Raw genomic sequence first — 25,821 nt, forward strand, 5'->3', positions numbered from 1 at the left:
TTAAGGTTTGATACAATGCACGGTCTTCCATAGGCCTTTAAATCTGAGTGTACATCAGAAACACATGAACAAATAACTGAGCGCAATTAGAAGGTACAATTGATTCGGTATTTAAGGAGGCATGGGAAATGACTTTGGAATTTCAAGATGAAACTGATTTTCATTAAAATTGTTCTAAATGCATATGCTTCACCTCATTTACATAATTTGTAGAATTCTGTCCCAGTTGGCTTGCATTTTACTGTGTCAACATTGGCACCGTAGTTTACAAAGGCCATTTCAGGCTTCCTTGATAAGCCTTGTGGGGAGTTTTGTGATGACCCGTATAAAATAGCAGCCTTTTGGAAATACAGACTTTTCTTGTCTTATTGGCTCATCATTGACCAAGTCCTTAAACGTCCCTCCTCTTTAAAAGGTGCAGTACAGAGTCACTATGAGCTGGTTCTTTGCAAGCTGGGTAACTTGGATATAGTAATATTGTGTGGAGGGAAAATAGTCCAGGAGACAGTGCTCTTCTCCTAGTTGTACAACTAACTAATGTCACAAGGCATAAACAAGCCACTTCATTCCCAGGGCTCAGTTTCCTTATCTGGAATTCCCTTGACTCTGTCCTTTTTGCATCAAGCCTGTATTCTCAAGTGTTCAGCAAAATGTGCAGTTAGGAAAATGAGTCCTAGAAGATTAGACTGTTTTATTATTTTACTCTCATCCTGTTCTATCCAACTTATCTGTGTCTGCCTCTTCTAATGTCTTTTCTCAAGGAAAACTGCATATCTTCTTAAAATAAATATTTTCCGAGAGCATAATTTATTTCTGATAAGTGTCTAAATTAGATCAGTTTTTTTCAATAATCTTTAATACTCTCTGCTTTAAAAAAAAGAAAAAGGCCTATTTCGCTGATGTACTTTGGTTTAGAAATGCAAATGATGTTGAAATTCTTTCTTTCCTAAGGGTAAAAAGGCCATTAACCACCCACTTGTTTATTTGGCTCTAGTTAATCGGTACAATAAATGAACATGACAGATAGCACCACGTTTCAGTGTTTTAACATTTTTACATAGACAAAGCTGGTACTTTAAAACAGAATCCCCATTAAATTAACCCATGTCACTCACATACTCCTCAAAAGTGAACATGTGTGTTTCTCTGAGTGTATTCTCATGGTGCTGCCGTGGAAATGGGTAGAAACCCGGAGATATCTTCTAGGCTCCACATTTTTACTAGTTGCATGACTTTGGACAAGATATTTGACCTTTCTCCCTTCAATTTCCATAGATGAAATGAGGATCTTAAGGGCTAACTTTAAGTTTCCAGTGAGATCATATGAATTGGAGTGTTGTGGAACGTGCAAAGTACTATGTAAAGAACTATTACTGTTTTCGGTTATGTCAGCAATTTGACTTATTTATCATTCATGCTGGCGTCAGAAATTGTCATGCTCATGTCTTCCATTTTCTGGAAAAATAAACAAAATATCTTCCTTGAATCTTAATTCCTGTTCTAGTCACTATGTTATTTCTCTGTTTAAGAATCGACTTTTGAACAAAACAGTCCTCCAGTAGTAACTTAAAAGTCTCCAAAATGGGCTCCTAAGTCCTAGATCCAATCATCTTCAGCATCGTCACACGAGTGACCACACCTTTCTTGCAGGTCCTCCCTTGGCTTTCATCATTGTGGTACTGTGCACTGGAATCGTTCATTCATTCCTTTATTCAATCATTCATCCAGTGATTCAACAAATATTGATTTACCCCTGACTGTAGTTAAGCACTGTTTCGAAGCCCTAGAGATGCAGCAGCAAACAGTGAACACAGCGCAGGAATCCCTGCCCTCATGGAGCTGCCATTCCATGGGGGAGACAGACAATTAACACATAGATATTTATAGCTATTGGTTGAGTAGTGTCTTTGCATTCTGCCCACGTGTGACATGGCTACAGCTGCTGACCACAAAAAGGTCTTGGAAGGCTACACAGAGGGAAGTAGCCCAGTCACTGCCCTCAGTCCTCTCTGAGTCTCACTGGCCCCTCTTCTATTCCCACTGCCGTGAAATGGAAATTATGTGATGTGTGGTCTCTGTCCTTTTCTCCCTTCAGATCTTTTTAGAAGTTTTTTTTTTTTTTAATTAATAAAACAATATCCATTGCTACATTAAGCCTTTATGGCCTGTCGGCATGTTTAAGTCCTTTACTTAAGACCCTGGACTTCTAGCTCATTAAAAGTACTAACTCCTTTTTCATTAGGGGGCCCACTCATGATAAGTGATGCTAATAACTTATGTATAAGGATTTATTTTTTAATGTTTAAAGGGACACTTCTTTTCTCTGTATGTGCATCTAACAAATTTGTTAATGAAAAAATTCAGGTACTTAGACAACCTTTTTAAAAAAAGAAGAAAGAAAAATTATCAATAATGCAGAGCACCTGTTTTATTTTTCTGGGTTCAATTTATATCTTTGTTCACATACATTCCAAAAAGTATAAATATTTTTTTTACTGTCTGGTAAATTATAACAGCATCTGATTCCTTGCTTTCTCTGTTCCGCTCTCCACATTGTAACAAGAATCATCTTTCTAAAACACAGCACATTTTCACATCTCACCACATATACTCACACATATATGACCGCCTGGAAGCCCTCAGTGGCTTTGACCTTTATGCTCACACAGAAAATGGTGAGAATCTATTCCTTAAGGGCATGATCAAAAACAGAATTAGAGGTAGAGATCCAGTACAACTGTCTTCACAGTTCTTTGTTCGTGTTTTCCCTAAAACAATTTCAAAATAGTTTTGTGTTTTTCTTATATAGGGTCATGAACTTTTTCTAGCTATATAAAATGTTTATATAATAAATTTATAGTTCAAATAATTGCAAAGGATGTCATTTCTGCCATATTATAAATATTGACAGTTAAGATAAAATGTTACAGTACTCTTTTTATGTCAGTGAAATAAAAATCCAAATATCTCAGCAATATGTAATTCATTATTATCCATTTAAAAAGACAAACAAGCTTTCTTTAACAGTTGTTTTTCTTTCTCTGAACTGGTATTTACCTTCTAGTTCTCCCACATAAATTTATGCTAATATAATGCATATTTATGTCTTGAAAAATTTAACAATGACCCTATCATTTCTGTGGCAAATGCATATACATCAAGTGAAGTTAATTTTCTTTAAATTTCCATGGCCATAAGGCTCCAACTGCTAACATTTCCTTCTGGATTGAGTTAGCATTATAATTATTATTGGTACTAAATTGATCAAAACCACACAAATATCTTATATTCTTTAATAATTAAAGTTTAAAAATAAAATTTTATTGCAAATTCTTTCTTTAATGAAATGGTGGGAGCCACCTACTCCCCATTGGTTCATAAATCTTTGGATAAATTATTTCTTATATAGGGAATATTTCTACAACAGTTCCACTCCTTTTTATTGTTATAGAGTAGGTACTGAGAAACATTATTCAAATAGATGTTTAGCTAGGAATAAAAGGAATGTTGTTCAAGGAAAGTCACTCAATTCTTTGAACTTCTTCCAAGCTGTAGGCACAGTAGCTATCTTCAAAACTTATTTTTAATAATCTAGCAGCTGAAAGTTTGACTAGGTCTTCTTTCAAGTCTGTTGAAAGCAAAAAAATGAACAGCTATCTGCTTGTAAAGGGTCTGTTACCCAGCCATTAGAATGACTTATTTCTCTACATGGATAATAATATTTTGAATTGCTCCTGGTATCCCATTCCAATTACTTAGAAGACTGTGGTGCTATTCATTATATTACACTTAGGGATGGTAGAGAAGAACGTCTTTTTTTGTGACTTGTAAGAAGTAAACGGTAAAAGACATAGCCTTGACGGTAGACTCTTGAGATCTTACAGATCTCTTCTAGGAAAGAATTCATGTAAATGATGATGTGGAAATGTATTCACATAAAACCATCTCTGTTCAGCTATCTGTTGGAAAGGCCTTGTGTATCCTATTTAAGGCCTAGAGGATAGGAAAGCAAGAAGTACATATCTACATCTAGAAACTGGATGGTGGTCTGAGGTCTATCGTCCGTGGGGAGAGAATGGACGTGGACTCAGGAAGGCTGTCCTGAGGGTCATGCACGTTCAGTGAAGGGTGATGGAGGAGAAGGCACAGTTTTTCCATCTAGGTCTACACGACGCTGACATTTACAGCTAAGGTTCAGCACCTGTTACACACCTATTCATGACATAAAGGATGAGTTCAGTTAACATTGCTGTTTTAGTTGGTATTATATATTTCGATAGAAACTTTCAGGAGAAATAAAGCTCTGTAGATTATAACCCTCTCAATTTATTTTCCCAGTAGCACAATAAACAGACAATATTTGAATCATTTAAAATATTTTCATTGCCTGCAAAAACAAACAAAAATTCAAGGTCAAATCGTCTATGCATCTTGTAAGAGAAAATGTGTTTTCTGTTAGTCAAACACATTATGCTAGCATGACTCTTCTGATGAAATCTGGGAGAAAAAGGTTTAAAAAGTAAATGCCAATGAAAATTTAGAGAGGAAATCTTAAAACTTCCTTCAAAAATGACTTGAAAAGATTCATTTACTCGTTCTTCCTAAGTGTGATAAGTACATTTAATATTCCTTTACTTTAAACAGATTAACACCAGAAGGCCAAGGGTAATGAGAAGGCCAACCAAAAGATACTGCAACATCCAGTTTTTCCCTATTAACACAGTAGGGTACCTCTAGAAGCTGAATTAATTCTATCAGGTTGCAAAAGTTAATACACTGTTCTAAAAGGTATGCTTTATAATATACTAGTTTAATTACCAATGGACTGTGTGGTTGGGGGGATACTTCTTTAGGTGTTAGCACTTCCATGGCATATACAATAAGCTAATCGATTTTGTTGTTAGACTTAAGTGTGCTTATAATAACATGTAAATTATGTAATATTAGTGTTTAAGCACAGAAAACTCCTTGGGAGCATTCATAAGTTATATTTTTGTTAGCTATCTACAGGACTTAGGACAATGTGAGACATATCCTTTATAGCTCAGTAAAATTGTACTTAATGCTTAATCAGTGGGCTTTATATAATTCTTTTTAAATATAGAATTAATAGTGCATGGTATTTCTGGAGTTTGTACTGTGAATTGAAACAACATGAGTCTAATAGGATTTTTTATAAGAAAATGGTATTGGGGGGCATATACCCCTGAGAAGGCCTCTGTGGCTGCAATAGAAATGAATAAAAGCATCATATCTTAACCACCCAGAAATGGTACTGAAGTTTTCAAATTGGTGTACACAATCACCAATTTAGTAACCACATAAATTATATTTATTGATAAACTACTATAATATGATAAATTATATTCACTGATAATCGTGCAATGAAGCACTATTTAACTTGTTAAGAATACCTTTCTTTTTACCAAAGGACAGGCACGTCAGGGCCATGGAATTGGGAGGGTCTCTTCAGGGAAAAAGATTGTGGTAATGTTGGATGAAATGTCTAGGAAAAGCTTAGTCCCTCTCTTTACATTTCATCATTCTTTTTAAGTAATCACTATAAAAAATATTGCTTATCTCTATATCAAATATGCCATAACTTACACATTAGTTTCATTCTTCAAAGTAAACCTCTTTTGAGACCGAAGAATTACTCAAGGTGGTTCTGCATTATTTGAGGAACAACCTTTTAAACTTGACATGAGAAAATTAGAAATATTACTTTTATATCACTCTTCTACAAATTCTCACATAATTCATTTCATGGAATTTTGCTTTTGTGGGTATATTTTCCTCTCCCTCACCCATCCCCAGAACTCTAGGGAATATCTAAAGGGCTGAAAGGCACGATATGCCCAGTATTCCTATGTGGACTCCTATCAAGTTGTCCTTAGAAAATGTTTACTTAAGATAAAAATAAGAGAAACATTAAATCAGTGAGTAATCCAAGGTCGCTGAATTCCCCGTGATCCCGCTATTCCATTTTGACCTTCTTCTCCTGTTCTCCTGGGGGTTTCTTATGGTCAGCTTCCCACTGGCCTCTCTTAGGTGAAATCAGGTTCTTCACGAGCTCTGCTTCTTGGCCAGTCATTCGAGCCCCAGTCATTCTCACCTGCCCTTCCTCAGCTGTGGATCTTGCTTCCTGGTAACTTTGAAATCCACCATTCGTCTTCATTATAGCTCCTTGAGCAGTGTCAGTACATGGTGATGCTTATTAAATATTTATTGAATAAACTTAATGAGTTCATAGCGTTCCATTCTATTAATACTGGAAGAAGAGAGAGAAAAAACTTTTTTTCTTGATGTGGTACTGTCTTTTTTACTCTCAAAGACCACCATCTTAGCTTTTTTCCTATTATTATTATTATTATTTTAAAGGTTAGAGTCACTACTGGCCTCTCTTGGAATGTATACCCTGAGAAAACCATAATTCAAAAAGAGACATGTACCACAATGTTCACTGCAGCACTGTTTACAATAGCCAGGACATAGAAGCAACCTAAGTGTCCATCGACAGGTGAATGGATAAGGAAGCTGTGGCACGTATATACAATGGAATATTACTCAGCCATAGAAAGAAACGAAATTGAGTTATTTGTAGTGAGTGGATGGACCTAGAGTCTGTCATACAGAGTGAAGTAAGTCAGAAAGAGAAAAACAAATACCGTATGCTAACACATATATATGGAATCTTATAAAAAGAGATAATGTTTCTGAAGAACCTAAGGACAGGACAGGAATAAAGACGCAGATGTAGAGAATGGACTTGAGGACACAGGGAGGGGGAAGGGTAAGCTGGGACGAAGTGAGAGTAGCATTGACATATATACACTACCAAATGTAAAATAGATAGCTAGTGGGAAGCAGCTGCATAGCACAGGGAGATCAGCTTGGTGCTTTGTGACTGCCTGGAGGGGTGGGTTAGGGAAGGTGGGAGGGAGATGCAAGAGGGAGGGGATATGGGGATATATGTATACATATAGCCGATTGACTTTGTTATACAGCAGAAACTAACACAACATTGTAAAACAATTATACTCCAATAAAGATGTTAAAAAAAAAATTTCCCCATTCCCATAGAAATTTCCAAGTAATGTTCTCTTCTTTACTGATGACAGTCCGTGGTTCAGTCATCAGCCAACTGATGAGAACACGGCCAAACTAGTGTTGTGTAATCTCCCCAAAACTGATACTGCTGTTGTTTCATTTCTTCCTCATTAGGACTTTTTCTAAAAAGGTCCATGCTGGTACTTTGCAGGATGAAGTGAAGAATAGGAATTTTCCGTGGAAACACACCAGTGTTTTGAGCCAAGAGAATTCTCATGTAGGGCTCATCAGGAATTAGAATGACTAATGTGAATCTCTTTGTGTGCTGACAGTATATTATCCATAAACTAGGTGACATCAGTTCTACTGGCAGGAAGGCATATCGCTGGTCATGGAGAACTGTCAATAGATAGATAGATAGGTAGATAGATAGATAATAAATGATAGATAATATTAACACAAGTTCCATATCCATGTGTTTTCCATCAAAAGTTACCAAAATAGGGCTTCCCTGGTGGCGCAGTGGTTGGGAGTCCGCCTGCCGATGCAGGGGACACGGTTTCGTGCCCCGGTCCAGGAAGATCCCATGTGCCACGGAGCGGCTAGGCCCGTGAGCCATGGCCGCTGAGCCTGCGCGTCCGGAGCCTGTGCTCCGCAACGGGAGAGGCCACAACAGTGAGAGGCCCGCGTACCGCAAAAAAAAAAAGTTACCAAAATACCACAATATGGTGTTTGTCTATATTCTTGTGTGTATCGGACATATTTTAATATTATTCACCTCCCACCATAGGCCAGCTCCTTGTACTAGGCATTTAAAGTTGTACATGTTCCTGAAAGAATGATTGATTTGGTTTTCCATTCTTGAAAATGACACATCCCTTTACTTTAAAAGCAGATTGTGTGTATTCAAAAGCAGCTACGTTAGAAATATGTTAGTTCCACAGCACAGAGGCTAGAAATTCATAGCTTTTACTAAAGTGGATTCTCACATCAAGAAGGGATACATGTATATGTATGGCCGAGTCTGCTGTGAACCTGATACTGTCACAACATTGTTAACTGGCTATCCTCCAATATAAGATAAAAAGTTTTAAAAAAGTGACTCATATTTAAACTCACCGCTAAAATGTTTCTTCTAAGTGAAGGGATATTTAAGCTATAATTTCTGAGGAAGACAAGTATTTCCTGATGAGACATATAGGGATTCTGTTTTACATTCTGTGTTCACGTTTTGAAAATTTACATTTGGGTAAATTTCGGAATGTCAAGCCGACTGCCCAATATCACCAAGACCTCATAATGATAGAGCGAGGTAAAATTAAAATGATGTTGTGTCCTATTGGGTAAACACATCAGAAGCCCTCCGAAATATGAATTGAGTGGAAAGAGCTAGTTTATTCTAATGGGTGAAAAATCTTCATTCGTGTGTGTGCATAATTTATTTAAGTGCTATTTGGAGCTATTCCAAAGTGAAAAATAACATACATTTACTAACCTCTCTGGCAGTTTTATTTACGTTTTAAGGCATAAAATTAAATATACAAACTGGAGCTAGGTAGCATTGAATTTGTCATAATCTGACAAGCCCTAACAGGGCTGGCAAAAACTGATACAGACCTTAACTCACCTTACTTGCCATAGGCCTGGTTCCATTCCACAGCATTGACGTTACTTAAACTTGACTTTGGAAATTTTGCAGTTATGGTTATTAGGTATGCAAATTGTATCTATTGCTTTTCTCCCAGACCCAGCAAGTTCCGTCATCATTTCATGGCTGGTAAATGCTTCATAAGCCTTATGCTTTTCTGAGGAGGCTTCTAGATAATAGGTAAATTACATTGTTAAAAATAGGCTGAATTTTTATCACAGTGGCACTATAAACATTTGTCATCACGTAGGGAACATTTTTCCTTCAGGCTCTGTTTTGCAACTCGTAATTCTTTACTGTCTTTTTCTTTCTCAGTGGTACAAGATGGACAGAGAGAGTTTTAGAGCATACACATTTTAATCAACATGCAAACTAAATTGGAAGACCCAAAGGTTTTCTGTTTGCATGCACAAAAATTCATCTCTGCCAGGCCACCATTAAGCAACAGCTGAAATAAAAGTTGACTTCTCAAGAGAAAGTGTTAAAATATCATTATGGCCATGCACATCAAACTAATTTTGGTATCTGTAATTCAAGGATAATATTATTTAAATATTTTTATATATAACTACATGGCTAAATTAAGTGTCTTATTAGTGATAAAAAATTGTCTCTAACTCTAATTCCTTTAAAACTTGCAAATATGGTAGTAGGAATTTATCTGCTAAAGGTACTTTTATCTCTGTTTTCAAACAGCTTTATTGAGATACAATTTACATAGCATAAAGTTTACTCATTTAAAGTGTAAATGTCAATGGTATTTAGTATATTTACCGACAGTGTTGGGCAACCATTACTGTTTCTGTAATCTAATTTTAGAACATTTTCATAACACAAAAAGAAAATGTGGATTCCACATATATGCATTAATATACGATACTTGTTTTTCTCTTTCTGACTTACTTCAATCTGTATGACAGACTCTAGATCCATCCACATCTCTACAAATGACCCAATTTGGGCAGGAATAGAAAGGCAGATGGAGAGAATGGACATGTGGACACGGGGGGCAAGGGGAGTGTAGGATGAATTGGGAGATTAGGTTTGACATAAATAAACTACCATGTGTAAAATAGATAGCCAGTGGGAACCTGCTGTGTAGCACAGGGAGCTCAGCTTGGTGCTATGTGATGGCCTAGTTGGGTGGGATGTCAGGGGAGGGATTCCAAGAGGGAGGGGATGTGTGTATGCATATGGCTGATTCACTTTGCTGTGCTGCAGAAACTAACACAACACTGTAAAGCAACTATACTCAAAAAAACAAAAGAAAGAAAAATAAATAAATAATAATCTTAAAAATAAAATGTGTACCTATTAGCAGTCACTCTCCATCCTTCACCCCTGCTTCTCCCACTCTCTCACCCCAGCCTCTGACAACCATTAACCTACTTCCTGTCTCTGTGGCTTTGCCTATTTGGGGCATTATGTATATAAATGGAATCATACAGTACAAGGTCTTCTATCATGTAGCATAATGTTATTTCAGAGTTCGTCCCTGATGCAGCACGCATCAGAGTTTCATTTCTTTTAATTGATGGACAACATTTCATTGTATGGATATACTGTGTTTAGTTTATCCATCCATCAATTGATGGACATTTGGATTGCTTCCAGGTTTTGCCTGTTGTGAATGATGCTTCTATCAATATAAACATTTATATACAAACTTATATGTGGTATATATTTTCATTTCTCTTGAATATATAACCAGGAATAGAATTGCTGATTCATACGGTAGTTCTGTGTTTCCAAAGTGGCTGTCATTATACATTCCCATCAGCTATAATATATTTAAGGATTCCAGTTTCTCCACATCCGTATCGCTTGTTATTGTCTGTCTGCTTTATTATAGTCATCCTACAGGTGTGAGTGATATCTCAGTTTGATTTGAGTTCATTAGTTAGTGATTAATGATGTTGAACATCTTTTCATGAACTTGTTAGCCATTTGCATATCTTCTTTGGAGAAACATCTATTCAAGTCCCTTGCCAATTTTTTTGTTTTTTTGCCAAATTTTTAATTGAGTTGTTTGCCTTCTTGTTATTGAGTTATAAGAGTTCTGTATATATATATTTTTTCTGGATACAGATATATGATTTGCAGATATTTTCTCCCATTTGTAGGTTGTCTTTTCACTTTCTCGATGGTGTCCTTTGATGAACAAAAGCACCATTTTAATGAATTCCAGTTTACTGTTTTCTTTTGGTGTCATATCTAAGAGTCTGTTGCCAGATCCACGGTCATGAAGGTTTATCCCATGTGTTTTCTTCCAAGAGTTTATAGATTTTTGCTCATATTTAGGCCACTGGATCCATTTTGAGAAATTTTTGTGCATGGTATGAGGTTAAGGTCCAACCTCATTGTTTTGTATCAGGATATCCAGTTGTCCCAATTTGTTGAAGAGACTGTTCTCGCCCCGTTGAATGATTTTCCCACCCTTGTGAAAATCAATTGGCCCTGAATATAAGTGTTTATTTCTGGTCTTTCAACTCGACTTCACCGATCTATAGGTCTATCCTTATGCCAGTATCAAGGTGTTGTCTTTATTATTATTTATTATTGTGAAGAAAACACAGAAAACACACGAGATCTACCCTCTTAAATTTTTAAATGTTCAATACAGCATTGTTAACTGCATGCCATTGTTATACAGCAGATCTCTAGAACTTTTTCATCTTGCATGATTGAAACGCTATATCCATTGAACGACAACCCCTCATTTCCGTCTCCCCAGCAGAACCCCCATGACTACTGTTCTGCTTTCTGCTGCTATGACTTTGACTATTTTAGGTACCTCACGTAAGTGCAATCAAGTAGTACTTGTCCTTCTGTGACGGGCTTACTTCACACAGCATAATGTTCTCAAGGATCATCCATGTTTTTGCATACTGCAGGATTTCCTTCTCTTTTTTCAGGCTGAGTAATATTCCATTGCATGTATACACTGCATTTTCTTTATTTATTCATCAGTCCGTGGACATTTAGGTTGTTTCCACCTCTTGGTTATGGTAATAATGCTGCGATAAACATGGAGTGCAAATAGCTCTTCCAGAACCTGTTTTCAATTCTTTTGAATAAATACCCAGGAGTGGGGTTGCTGGAGAGTACCACAATGTTTTGATTACTTTAACTCTGTAGTAAGTTGTGGTACGTTTTGAAATCAGGAAGTGTAAGTGCTACAAATCTGTTCCTTCTTTTTCAAGATTATTTTGGCTATGTGGGTCCCTTGCGTTTCTCTAAGAATCTGAGCATCGGCTTTTCCATTTTTACCAGGAAAAACTGTTGGAATTTTGATAAGGTTTGCAGTGAATCTAAATTACTTTGAGTAGTATTGCTATATTAACAATATTGTCTTCCAATACATGAACACAGGATACCTTTCCACGTGTTTAGGTCTTCTTTAATTTCTTTCAGCAATGTTTTATAGTTTTCAATGTAAAATGCTATCACTTCCTTGGTTAAATTTATACCTAGGTATTTTATTCTTTGAATAGTGTTGTAAATGGAATTTTCTTAATTTCCCTTTTAGATTGTTCATTGCTAGTGTATACAAACTCAGTGGATGTTTCTGTGTTGATCTTGTACCCTATAACTTTGCTGAATTCATTTATTAGCTCTAGTAGTTTCTTGTGAGTTATTTGGGATTTCCTATATGTCTGATCGTGTCACCTGTGAATAAAGATTGTTTTAATTCTTCCTTTTCAATTTGGATAACTTTTACTTCTTTGTCTTGCCTAGTGACTCTAGCTAGAATTTTTAATACAATCTTGAACAGCAGAGGTGAAAGCAGGCCTCCTTGTCTTGTTCCTCATCTTAGGGAGAAATCTTTCAATCTTTCACCATCAAGTATGATGTCAAATGTGGATTTTCATAAATTCCCTTTATCACATTTAGGAAGTCTCCTTCTGTTCCTACTTTTCTGTAAGTATGTATCATGAAAGAGTGGTGAATTTTGTCAAAGGCTTCTTCTGCATCAGTTGAGATAATTGTGTGTGAGTTTCCTTTTATTCTATGAATATGGTGTATTATATTGATTGATTCTCTTACGGTGAACTTCCCTTGCATTACTGGGATAAATACCACTTGGTCATGGTATAATCGTTTTAACATGGATTCAGTTTGCTGGTATTTTGTTGAGAATTTTTAATTTACATTTAAAAGGGGTATTATACTTTTCTTTTCTTATACTATACTTTTCTTTCCTTATTATGTCTTTGTCTGGCTTTGGTATCAGGTAATGCTAGTCTCTTAGAATGAGTTAGGAAATATTCCCTCACCTTCTATTTTGAGGAAGAGTTTAAGAAGGATTTTTACTAATTCTTCCTTAAATGTTTGGTAGAATTCACCAGTGAAGGCATCTGTTTCAGGGTTTTTCTTCGTTGGGAGTCTTTTTTTTTGTGTGTGTGTGTGGTATGTGGGCCTTTCACTGTTGTGGCCTCTCCTGTTGCGGAGCACAGGCTCCGGACGCGCAGGCTCAGCGGCCATGGCTCACGGGCCCAGCCGCTCCGCGACACATGGGATCTTCCCAGACCGGGGCACGAACTCGTGTCCCCTGCATCGGCAGGCGGACTCTCAACCACTGCGCCACCAGGGAAGCCGTGTTGGGAGTCTTTTGCTTACCAATTCAATCTCTTTACTTGTTTTAGGTCTAGTCATATTTCTTGTTTTCATGATTCAGTCTTTGTAGGTCGTGTGTTTCTAGGAGTCTGTCCATTTCATCAAGGTTATTTAATTTGTTGGTGTATAAATTAGTTTCCTAGGGCTACCGTAACATAGTACCACAAATTTTAGTGATTTAAAACAACAGAATTGTATTCTCTCACAGTTCAGTAAGCTAGAAATTTGAGGCTATGGTGTCAGCAGAATTGATTCTTTCTAGAGGCTCAGAGGGAGAGACTATCCCATGCCTCTCTCCCCACTTCTGGGAGAAGAAAGATCTCTAATCAATAACCTAACGTACAGGCTCTTTAGTGAGGCTGCTGGTGGACTCTGGGAGGGCTCATGCCAAGGAGTACTTCCCAGAACTTTTGCTGCCAGTGTCCTTGTCCCTGTGGTGAGCCACAGCCACCCCCTGCCTCTGTAGGAGACCATCCAACACTAGCAGGTCCTGGAAGCTCACAGATGAGTTCTGCCTGCCTTTAAAAAAGACAGATAAACCCTCTTATCTATAAGTTGTTCCAGAAAAGAGAAAGTGGAAGAACACAGAGGGCAGAGAGCAGAAGCAAGAAGAACTACAATCCTGCAGCCTGTGGAACTAAAACCACATTCACAGGAAGATAAACGAGATGAAAAGGCAGAGGGCTATGTACCAGATGAAGGAACAAGATAAAACCCCAGAAAAACAACTAAATGAAGTGGAGATAGGCAAGCTTCCATAAAAAGAATTCAGAATAATGATAGTGAAGATGATCCAGGACCCAGAAAAAGAATGGAGGCAAAGATCGAGAAGATGCAAGAAATGTTTAACAAAGACCTAGAAGAGTTAAAGAACAAACAAACAGAGATGAACAATGCAATAACTGAAATGAAAAATACACTAGATGGAATCAACAGCAGAATAACTGAGGCAGAAGAACGGATAAGTGACCTGAAAGACAGAATGGTGGAATTCACTGCTGAAGAACAGAATAAAGAAAAAAGAATGAAAAGAAATGAAGACAGCCTAAGAGACCTCTGGGACAACATTAAATGCAACAACATTCGCATTATAGGGGTCCCAGAAGGAGAAGAGAGAGAGAAAGGACCCGAGAAAATATTTGAAGAGATTATAGTTGAAAACTTCCTTAACATGGAAAGGAAATAGCCACCCAAGTCCAGGAGGCACAGAGAGGCCCATACAGGATAAACCCAAGGAGAAACATGCCAACACACATAGTAATCATATTGGCAAAAATTAAAGACAAAGAAAAATTATTGAAAGCAGCAAGGGAAAAATGACAAATAACATACAAGGGGACTCCCATAAGGTTACCAGGTGATTTCTTGGCAGAAACTCTACAAGCCAGAAGGGAGTGGCGTGACATATTTAAAGTGATGAAAGGGAAGAACCTACAACCAAGATTACTCTACCCAGCAAGGATCTCATTCAGACTCGATGGAGAAATCAAAAGCTTTACAGACAGGCAAAAGCTAAGAGAATTCAGCACCACCAAACCAGCTCTACAACAAATGCTAAAGGAACTTCTCTGAGTGGGAAACACAAGAGTAGAAAAGGACCAACAAAAACAAACCCAAAACAATTAAGAAAATGGTAATAGGAACATATATATTGATAATTACCTTAAACGTGAATGCATTAAATGCTCCAGCCAAAAGACACAGGCTCGCTGAATGGATACAGAAACAAGACCCGTATATATGCTGTCTACAGGAGACCCACTTCAGACCTAGGGACACATACAGACTGAAAGTGAGGGGATGGAAAAAGATATTCCGTACAAATGGAAGTCAAAAGAAAGCTGGAGTAGCAATACTCATACCAGATAAAATAGACTTTAAAATAAAGAATGTTACAAGAGACAAGGAAGGACACTACATAATGATCAAGGGATCAATCCAAGAAGAAGATATAACAATTATAAATATATATGCGTCCAACATAGGAGCACCTCGATACATAAGGCGACTGCTAACAACTATAAAAGAGAAAATCAGCATTAACACAATAATAGTGGGGGACTTTAACACCTCACTAACACCAACGAACAGATCATCCAAACAGAAAATTACTAAGGAAACACAAGCTTTAAATGACACAATAGACCAGATAGATTTAATTGATATTTATAGGACATTCCATCCAAAAACAGCAGATCACACTTCTCAAGTGCGCACAGAACATTCTCCAGGATAGATCACATCTTGGGTCACAAATCAAGCCTCAGTAAATTTAAAAAAATTGAAATCATATCAAGCAGCTTTTCTGACCACAACGCTCTGAGATTAGAAATCAGTTACAGGGAAAAAAAAAGTAAAAAACACAAACACATGGAGGCTAAACAATACGTTACTAAATAACCAAGAGATCACTGAAGAACTCAAAGAGGCAATCAAAAAAAACCTAGAGACAAATGACAATGAAAACATGACGATCCAAAATCTATGGGATTCAACAAAAGCAGTTCTAAGAGGGAAGTTTATAGCAATACAACAACAAACATCTCAAATAAACAATCTAACCTTACACCTAAAGGAACTAGAGACAGAAAAACAAACAAAACCCAAAGTTAGTATAAGGAAAGAAATCATAAAGATCAGAGCAGAAATAAATGAAATAGAAACAAAGAAAACAATATCAAAGATCAATAAAACTAAAAGCTGGTTCTTTGAGAAGATAAACAAAATTGATAAACCATTAACCAGACTCATCAAGAAAAAGAGGGAGAGTACTCAAATCAATAAAATTAGAAATGAAAACTGAGAAGTTACAACAGACACACACTGCAGAAATACAAAGCATCCTAAGAGACTACTACAAGCAACTCCATGCCAATAAAATGGACAACCTGGAAGAAATGGACAAATTCTTAGAAAGACTGAACCAGGAAGAAATAGAAAATATGAACAGACCAATCACAAGTAATGAAATTGAAACTGTGATTAAAAATCTTACAACAAACAGAAGTCCAGGACCAGATGGCTTCACAGGTGAATTCTATCAAACATTTGGAGAAGAGCTAACACCCATCCTTCTCAAACTCTTCCAAAAACTTACAGAGGAAGGAACACTCCCAACTCATTCTATGAGGCCACCATCACGCTGATACCAAAACCAGACAAAGATACTACAAAAAACGAAAATTACAGACCAATATCACTGATGAATATAGATGAAAAAATCCTCAACAAAATACTTGCAAACAGAATCCAACAACACATTAAAAGGATCATACACCACGATCAAGTGGGATTTATCCCAGGGATGCAAGGATTCTTCAATACACGCAAATCAATCAATGTGATACACCGTATTAACAAATTGAAGCAGAAAAACCATATGGTCATCTCAATAGATGCAGAAACAGCTTTTGACAAAATTCAACACCCATTTATGATAAAAATTCTCCAGAAAGTGGGCATAGAGGGAACCTACCTCAACATAATAAAGGCCATATACGACAAACCCACAGCAAACATCATTCTCAATGGTGAAAAACTGAATGCATTTCCTCTAAGATCAGGAACAAGACAAGGATGTCCACTCTCACCACTATTATTCAACATAGTTTTGGAAGTCCTAGCCATGGTAATCAGAGAAGAAAAAGAAAAAAAAAAAAAAAGGAATACAAATTGGAAAAGAAGAAGTAAAACTGTCACTATTTGCAGATGACAGGATACTATGCATAGAAAATCCTAGAGATGCTACCAGAAAACTACTAGAGCTAATCAATGAATTTGGTAAAGTTGCAGGATACAAAATTAATGCACAGAAATCTCTTGCATTCTATACACTAATGATGAAAAATCTGAAAGAGAAATTAAGGAAATACTCCCATTTACCATTGCAACAAAAATAATAAAATGCCTAGGAATAAACCTACCTAGGGAGAAAAAAGACCTGTATGCAGAAAACTATTAAGACACTGATGAAAGAAATTAAAGATGATACAAACAGATGAAGAGATACACCATGCTTTTGGATTGGAAGAATCAACATTGTGAAAATGACTATACTACCCAAAGCAATCTACAGATTCAATGCAATCCCTATCAAATTACCAATGGCAGTTTTTACAGAACTATAACCAAAAATCTTAAAATTTGTATGGAGACAAAAAAGACCCTGAATAGCCAAGGCGGTCTCTAGGGAAAAAAACAGAGCTGGAGGAATCAGACTCCCTGACTTCAGACTACACTACAAACTACAGTCATCAAGACAATATGGTACTGGCACAAAAACAGAAATATAGATCAATGGAACAGGATAGAGAGCCCAGAGATAAACCCACGCACCTATGGTCAACTGATCTATGACAAAGGAGGCAAGGATATACAATGGATAAAAGACAGCCTCTTCAATAAATGATGCTGGGAAAACTGGACAGCTATATGCAAAAGAATGAAATTAGAGCACTCCCTAACACCATACACAAAAATAAAGTCAAAATGGATTAGAGACCTAAATGTAAGACCGGACACTATAAAACTCTTAGAGGAAAACATAGGAAGAACACTCTTTGACATAAATCACAGCAAGATCTTTTCTGATCCACCTCCTAGAGTAATGGAAATAAAAACAAAAATAAACAAATGGGACCTAATGAAACTTCAAAGCTTTTGCACAGCAAACTAAACTACAAACAAGACAAAAAGACAACCCTCAGATTGAGAGAAAATATTTGCAAATGAATCAATGGACAAGGGATTAATCTCCAAAATATATAAACAGCTCATGCAGCTCAATATTAATAAAACAAACAACCCAATCCAAAAATGGCCAGAAGGCCTAAATAGACACTTTTCCAAAGAAGACATAACGATGGCCAAGAAGCACATGAAAAGCTGCTCAACATCACTAATTATTAGAGAAATGCAAATCAAAACTACAATGAGATACCATCTCACACCAATTAGAATGGGCATCATCAGAAAATCTACAAACAACAAATGCTGGAGAGGGTGTGGAGAAAAGGGAACCCTCGTGCACTGTTGGTGGGAATGTAAATTGATACAGCCACTATGGAGAACAGTATGGAGGTTCCTTAAAAAACTAAAAATAGAATTACCATATGATCCAGCAGTCCCACTACTGGGCATATACCCAGAGAAAACCATAATTCAAAAAGACACATGCACCCCAATGTTCATTGCAGCTCTATTTACAATAGCCAGGACATGGAAGCACCCTAAATGCCTATTGACAGATGAATGGATAAAGAAGATGTGGTACATATATACAATGGAATATTACTCAGCCATAAAAAGGAACAAAATTTGGTCATTTGTAGAGACATGGATGGATCTAGAGACTGTCATACAGATTGAAGTAAGTCAGAAAGAGAAAAACAAATATTGTATATTAACGCATAAATGTGGAACCTAGAAAAATGGTACAGGTGAAGCGGTTTGCAGGGCAGAAATTGAGACACAGATGTAGAGAACAAACGTACGGACACTAAAGGAGGAAAATGGTTGGGATAGGGGGTGGTGGTGGTGTGATGAATTGGGAGATTGGGATTGACATGTATGCACTAATATGTATAAAATGGACAATTAATGAGAACCTGCTGTAGAAAATACATAAATAAATAATAAAAGAAAAGAAAAGACTAATCTAATGTTATACCTTAAGGAACTAGAAAAAAAAAGAGTAAACTGAAACCAACATTTTGTTTATCTCCACTCTAATCTTTATTATCTCCTTCCTTTTGCTAACTTTGGTTTTAGTCTGCTCTTATTTTTCTAGCTCCTTAAGGTATCACATTAGGGTATTAATTTGAGATATTCTCTTTTAATGTAGGCATTTGTGGCTATAATGTTTTGCATGTTGTGTTTTCATTTTTATTTAGCTAATTATTTTCTAATTTCCCTAGTGATTTCTTCTTTAACCTCTTGGTTGTATAGGTGTGTGTGGCTTAATTTCCACATATTTGTGAATTTTCCAGTTTTCCTTCTTACATTGATTTCCAGCTTTATTCTGCTGTGGTCAGAGGGGATACTTTATATGATTGCAGTCTTTTTAAATTTCCTGAGCCTTGAGATGTAGCAATGCGCTTTAACTGATGTTTAGCCATCTCAGTAGTTTATTATTAAGCACCCTCCTAGTTGCTGTTTTTTTTTTTTTTTAATTAGACTCCAGCATTCCAATAAAGTTGATCCTGTCAGCTTTTACTAGTCTCATGGTTACTTCAGTGAAAGGACTGATTCTTGAAGTTTCCTACTCCACCATTTCTGCGATGTCACCCATCTCCCATGCTTATCTTGCAGACATCTGTTACTTGACTTTCTTCAGAAGCCATCCCTGTCTTTATCCTTACCTCCCAATTTTGAGCCAAATGCCCTTTTTTTGGGCTCCCTTTACACTGCACTTCCCGAAGACAAATAATTTTTTCCCTGAACTGATTTGGAAGTGAATGTATTCTGAACATCCCAACACTGGTAGAAGGTCTCCTTATTCATCCCCATAAATGTTGGATTAATGAAAGTTGCATGAGTGAATAAAGAAGAAACAAATTTACGTCCTCATGAACTTACTACAAAGCCTATTGATAGGTTGCTAATTGTTAAAGGATTATAATTAAAAAGTACTTAACAGGAAAACTACTTTTAATGTAATTTATTCATTCTTGAGGACTTCAGAAGACACTTCAGAATCTCATGATACATTAGGATGATGAGTAGAAACATCTTATCATTTAATATGACTACAGATTAGAAACTGCGGAGGATGGCATCTACTGTTGCTCAAAAGCACATTTTGAGTTTATTCTAGTTAAATAAGTCATTTACATTAACTTGTTTGTCTTTGGGAGACATATCTGTCTTCTGACAGATATGTTTAATTGATTATTTTGGCTATATGATTTCCATAGAAACAAGCACTTGCTAGGGATTTGTTCATTGTATATAAGTAAAGATTTATAACTTCCCCATGTTTTCTTGCTTTTTAAAACTACTTGAAGCGACAATCTTATTTTACATTTTTACATTGGCTACTATTAGGAATTGTTAATGTGAGCACCAAAGCATGAAATGTTGGTCCAGATACAGAAATCTTAAATATATTAAAGACCTGAAATGAATTGCTATTATATGGCTAAGGATACGCTATGCCTCAATTTGCATTTAGAAAACATAAGAATTACTTGCTATAACATCCTGACACACATGGTTAGCCAGGTAGATAAGTCTTAGTCCTACCTCCCAATACAGATTTATTAAGGACTCTTTTTGTATTCCTTGCCATGTTTCAATGTATCTTGCTTTTTTTGCCTGTTAAAAAAGAAACACAAACAACAAAAAAACCACAGACTAAGAGCTCAATTATTTTTATGTTATTTAATTTATTTTTCAGTTAATTTTACAAGGAACTCTTGTTATAAATTGTATTGTTGCTCCTCAAGTTGTATTATTATTCCTCGAAACTAGTCAACTATAAGTCATTCATTATACAGACACGGCATCAAAAGAAGTTAACAGAAGGACTAAACCCATGATGCAAAGATTTCATATTGAAATATTACTTGGTTGACTCACAAACTTCTGTCCATCTTTCCCGGAGTAGGATAATGGAGTAAGAACCATTGACTATTTTCTTTTTTCCCTCTAATATTGTAAATTCTTGACAAAGTATTATTAGTGGTGAAGGACAACATGTAAAAGTTATGTGAAAACACAAATAAGTACAAAAAGGAATGTTGTCCTCATCTTTTTTCTTCACTCAAAAACGTTGTTTTATTTGTGCCAAGTAGGCCCCGCTTTCATAAACATTATAATTTACTCTTCTACCTAAGTTTATTTCCCAGTCTACGTTGAATATCTAGGAAGCTACAGCTACATTTTTAAAAAATATCAAAAATCCACATTACCAACTTAAAAAACTCAACATTTGGTTTCTGAAGCTGTATTGTAGTCTTTATTGTTGCTAAATGAGCACAGTTTTCTTCAGTAGGAAATTTTTTCTAATAGTTCACAAAATTTACAAATTCATGGCATTATATTTTTGAGATCTTATTCTATCCTAAATTTTAAATAAGAGTTTAAAATATTTATTTATTTATTTACTTGGCTGCATTGGGTCCTAGTTGTGGCATGCGGGATCTTTTGTTGCAGCGCATGGGCTTCTCTAGTTGTGGCGTGTGGGCTTCTCTCTAGTTGTGGCATGGTCTCTAGAGCACGCGGGCTCAGTGGTTGCACCACACGGGCTCTCTAGTTGTGGCACGCGGGCTCCAGAGTATGCGGGCTCAGTAGTTGTGGCATGCAGGCTCCAGAGCATGTGGGGTCAGTAGTTGTGGCACACAGTCTCCCTAGTTGTAGTGCTCCGGCTCCAGAGCACGTGGGCTCACTAGTCGCAGTGCGCAGGCTTAGTTGCCCCATGGCCTGTGGGATCTTAGTTCCCTGACCAGAGATCTAACCCATGTCCCCTGCATTGGAAGGCGGATTCTTAACCATTGGACCACCAGAGAAGTCCTTAAATATGAGTTTTTAGAACTCCTTTCTTTACTTTGGTTTTGCCAAATATATAGTTGTATCTATTGTTTCAGAATTATCGTTGTGGTTCTTTTAATGTTGCATATTTTCTAGAGACCAGCTGGTGAATGATTTGGTATCTGATGTGTATGAGAGCCTATTGAAATTAAAATCCTAGTATGGAAATTACTCAGAGGAAACTCACCACAAATTTAAACATAGATAATACACCCATTAGAATGACTAAAACAAAAAATAGTAATAATACCTAATACTGGCATTGACGTGAGGAAAACTGGGTCTCTCGCGTATTGCTGGTGGAAATGTAGAACATGCCGCACTGATCTAGAAAATAATTTGGCAGTTTTTTACAAACGAAACACACTCACCATCTGATCCATCAATTGTGCTTTCGGGCATTTATCCCAGATAAATGAAAACTAACGTTTGTGCCAAAAGACTGTACGTGAATGCTCATGGCGACTTTATTCCTAATAGCAAAGTACTGGAAACAACCCAAGTATCCTTCAGTGCGTGAAGAGTTCAACAAATTTGGTACATCCAAACAACAGAATACTACTCAGCAATAGAAAGGAGTGAATACATGCAACAACTTGAATGGACCTCCAAGATATTATGCTCAGTTTCAAAAAAATGAAGCTCAGAATGTTATTGGGTTGGCCAAAAAGTTCACTTGGGTTTTTCCGTGAGGTGGTATGGAAAAACCCGAACGAACGTTTTGGCCAGCCCACATACAAAGTATTGATATATGATTCCTACAATGATAAAATTATAGCGATGACAGATAGATTAGTGTTTGCCTGGTGATAGGGACAAGGGGTGGGGTGGAGGAAACACAAGAGCGTTCTTCTGTGGTGACGGAAAAGTTCTGTGAGTCGATTGTGGTGTGGTTACACAAATCTATACATAGGATTAAATTGCATAGAAGTGTCTACACACACACACACACACACACACACACACACACAAATGAATGCAGGTTGAAAAAATCATGAAAACTGAATAGGTCTATAAACTCAGTGGCAGCAATGTATCAACCTTAATTTGCTCATTTTGATATTGTCCTACAGCTATATGAGATGTTTCCATTGAGGGAAGGTGAGTGAAGGGTACCCAGGACCCCACTGGTTTTGCAGCTTCTTACGAGTCTATATTGATTTCAATATTAAAAGATTTTTTAAGAGTAGCTGTAGCACAATTATTAAACACTATTAAACATTTAAAAATAGAACCAGCCCTTCATACAACTGGCATTTAAAACAACCTTCTTTTCAGAGGCTTACTTCTAAAAGTCTTCAGTTTGAAGTGGTGATTTTTTATTTCAATTCAGGCATGCAGTTGTGTCGAAAAATATGGTCTGTGAACATAAAAGCTTCAACTTTGCTCCTCCGCTCGGTTTTCTTCTTCTTAAAATGCCCTTTATTTGACCAAGAAGGATATCATTTCCCAAAGTACCGAGAGGGCCATGTTTAACTTGAACAGCACTGTTCTTTTAGGTTATTAAGGCTGTTCAATTTTCACTATTTGTTGCTACCCTGAGTTGGAGACTCTTCTGAAACATCAGACTGAGAAAATTGTACTAGTTCCAACACACACACACACACACACACACACACACACACACACACACACACACAGCAAAGCTTTGGAATTAGTGCAATCAATAACCTTTGAAAACAGAATTTAAAAGCAACAATTGAACGCTAAGATGTATAAAACCATCTTGTGCCTTTTTTCTTTGAATATCAGTGTGACCAAGGAATCAAGAAACACACTACAGAGTTCAACTGAAAAAGCATTGATTGAGTGCCTATATATCATAATCATAATACCTTATAATACATGCATGTTATGCAGAGTGGTACAGGTTATAATGATGATAAAAGAGTCCACACTCGCCAAGAGATCTCAAATCTGCATCCCCAATATTGACAAATACCCTAGGTTTTATACTGGCACGTTTAGTGAGAAGAAGGAAAGCATCATATAATACCAATGGTGAGAAAACAAAAAATCCAACAGAGTCAAAGGAAGAAATAGCTTAGCCGGCTTGGGTGAAAATAGGATAGGTCTCTGGAGAGAGACATCAAGGTCAGGAGAGGAATTGCAAGGCTGTGAAAATCAAAACCCTACGGACAGTGGTTTGTAGGACTACAACCATATACCAAATAATAAAATGTATAAGAATTTGGAATTCCACAGACAGAGTTATCCTCTCTGTTCTCTGAATGGTACGGGATACATGTAGATAAAATAAATTTTAAAAAAAATTCTGCCCAATTGTGGATAAAATTTGGCATTTTCAACAAAATATCCTATAGATATTAGATATCCTATATCTATTAGATAAATAGACATGGTGGCACAGATGTATGCTCAAAAGAAAAGTCACCAGACTCCTCTATTCTCATTTTTTCGTTTTTGTTTTGTTGTTGGAAACTATGTCTTAGAATTAGTGGATACTAACACATTCTTTAAATAGTTTTATAAAGAAAGGCTAATTATGGACTTCCCTGGTGGCGCCGTGGTTAAGAATCCGCCTGCTAATGCAGGGGACACAGGTTCGAGCCCTGGTCCGGGAGGATCCCACATGCCGCGGAGCAACTAAGCCTATGCGCCACAACTACTGAGCCTGCGCTCTAGAGCCCGCAAGCCACAACTACTGAGCCCGCGTGCCACAACCACTGAAGCCCACGCGCCTAGAGCCTGTGCTCTGCAACAAGGAGAAGCCACCGCAATGAAGAGTAGCCCCCACTCGATGCAACTGGAGAAAGCCCGCGCACAGCAACGAAGACCTAATGCGGGCAAAAATAAATAAGTTTTTTAAAAATTAAAAACAAAAGAAAGGCTAGTTATATTTTACTTTATTCGATTTGGACTACTTAATGTGCTAACTTTTTATTGTTGATCGGGTTAATTCGTTTTATTAAAGCCAACATTAAATTACCAGGAAAAATAAAAATCAAAAGGTTAATATGTTATTTTGAAATGTATTACAAATAAGGTGGATTAATGGATGGGTGAGAAGGATAGATAGATGTGTGAAAAATCAGTGTACGAAAACGTTAAATGTAGAATCTAGGAGTGGGGATATGGGTGTTCACTATAAAAATCTTTCAATTTGTATGTTTGAAAATTTTCATAAAATTTTGGAAAGAAAATGCAAAAAAGGAAAAACATCAAAAGGACAATCAGAGATTTCGGCGCCCAGATAGATAGATAGATAGATTGATAGATTGCTTCATTTCCTGAAATAATAAACTAGGGACTTTGTCAGTATTCTTGACCTCAAACAAATAGACTGCCAAATATTTCTCCAGCAAAGATGGTTTATTCAGGACCAACAGAGAATTGCAATTTAGCAAAGGAAAGAGAGCACTTCTTTAGAGGGAAAAGAAAGTTGGGAGGGCTGTGATAAACAAAGAGTCCGTGGCTTTTCATTGGCCGAGTCCTTGCCAGGAAAGGAGTCTTTCTTCTTGCCATTGGGCTCTGCTCTCCTTGCAGGGCTTGAGAGCTCCCCCTTCTGGTCTCCCAACTCTATTTAATTGAGGGTTTCATTCATTAATTTTTTACAGTATACAGCAATTAAGAAAATGTTACAGAAACCAAAGCCTTGCATTAGAAACCTCAAATGTGGTTTGTAGGTAAAGGATAAAATGCTGGAGATTAGCTTTGGTAGTGCAAAGTATCCATTTATATGGAAATACCTTTTCCTGCCCCACCTTTACATTGGTGTTATGCTTTGTCAGTATCTGAATGTTCCAGGCATATATTGTTACCTGGGGGCCCAGATCTGTCCGATAAGACTCTAACTCTCCAGGAGATCCAAATGATACAAGTTAGGCTTGCCTTCAGATGGAGAGCACAAGAACAGAAACATGTAGCTACTTAACTTAAAGATCAACATTATATGGAACCAACCAAAAAAATACCTCACTAATGTTTATATCCAGTCATGAAAAAGAGCTTTCTGT

At 36.8% G+C, this 25,821-nt stretch overlaps 1 protein-coding gene across 1 annotated transcript in view; it reads left to right on the forward strand.

Moving 5' to 3' along the window:
• The window catches only part of GPC6 (glypican 6), a 1,093,791-nt gene that overhangs the window by 726,332 nt on the left and 341,638 nt on the right, over positions 1-25,821 (forward strand). The window lies entirely within an intron of this gene.

The sequence above is a fragment of the Phocoena sinus genome, chromosome 18 (genome assembly GCF_008692025.1).
Source record: "Phocoena sinus isolate mPhoSin1 chromosome 18, mPhoSin1.pri, whole genome shotgun sequence".
NCBI classification, from domain to species: domain Eukaryota; kingdom Metazoa; phylum Chordata; class Mammalia; order Artiodactyla; family Phocoenidae; genus Phocoena; species Phocoena sinus.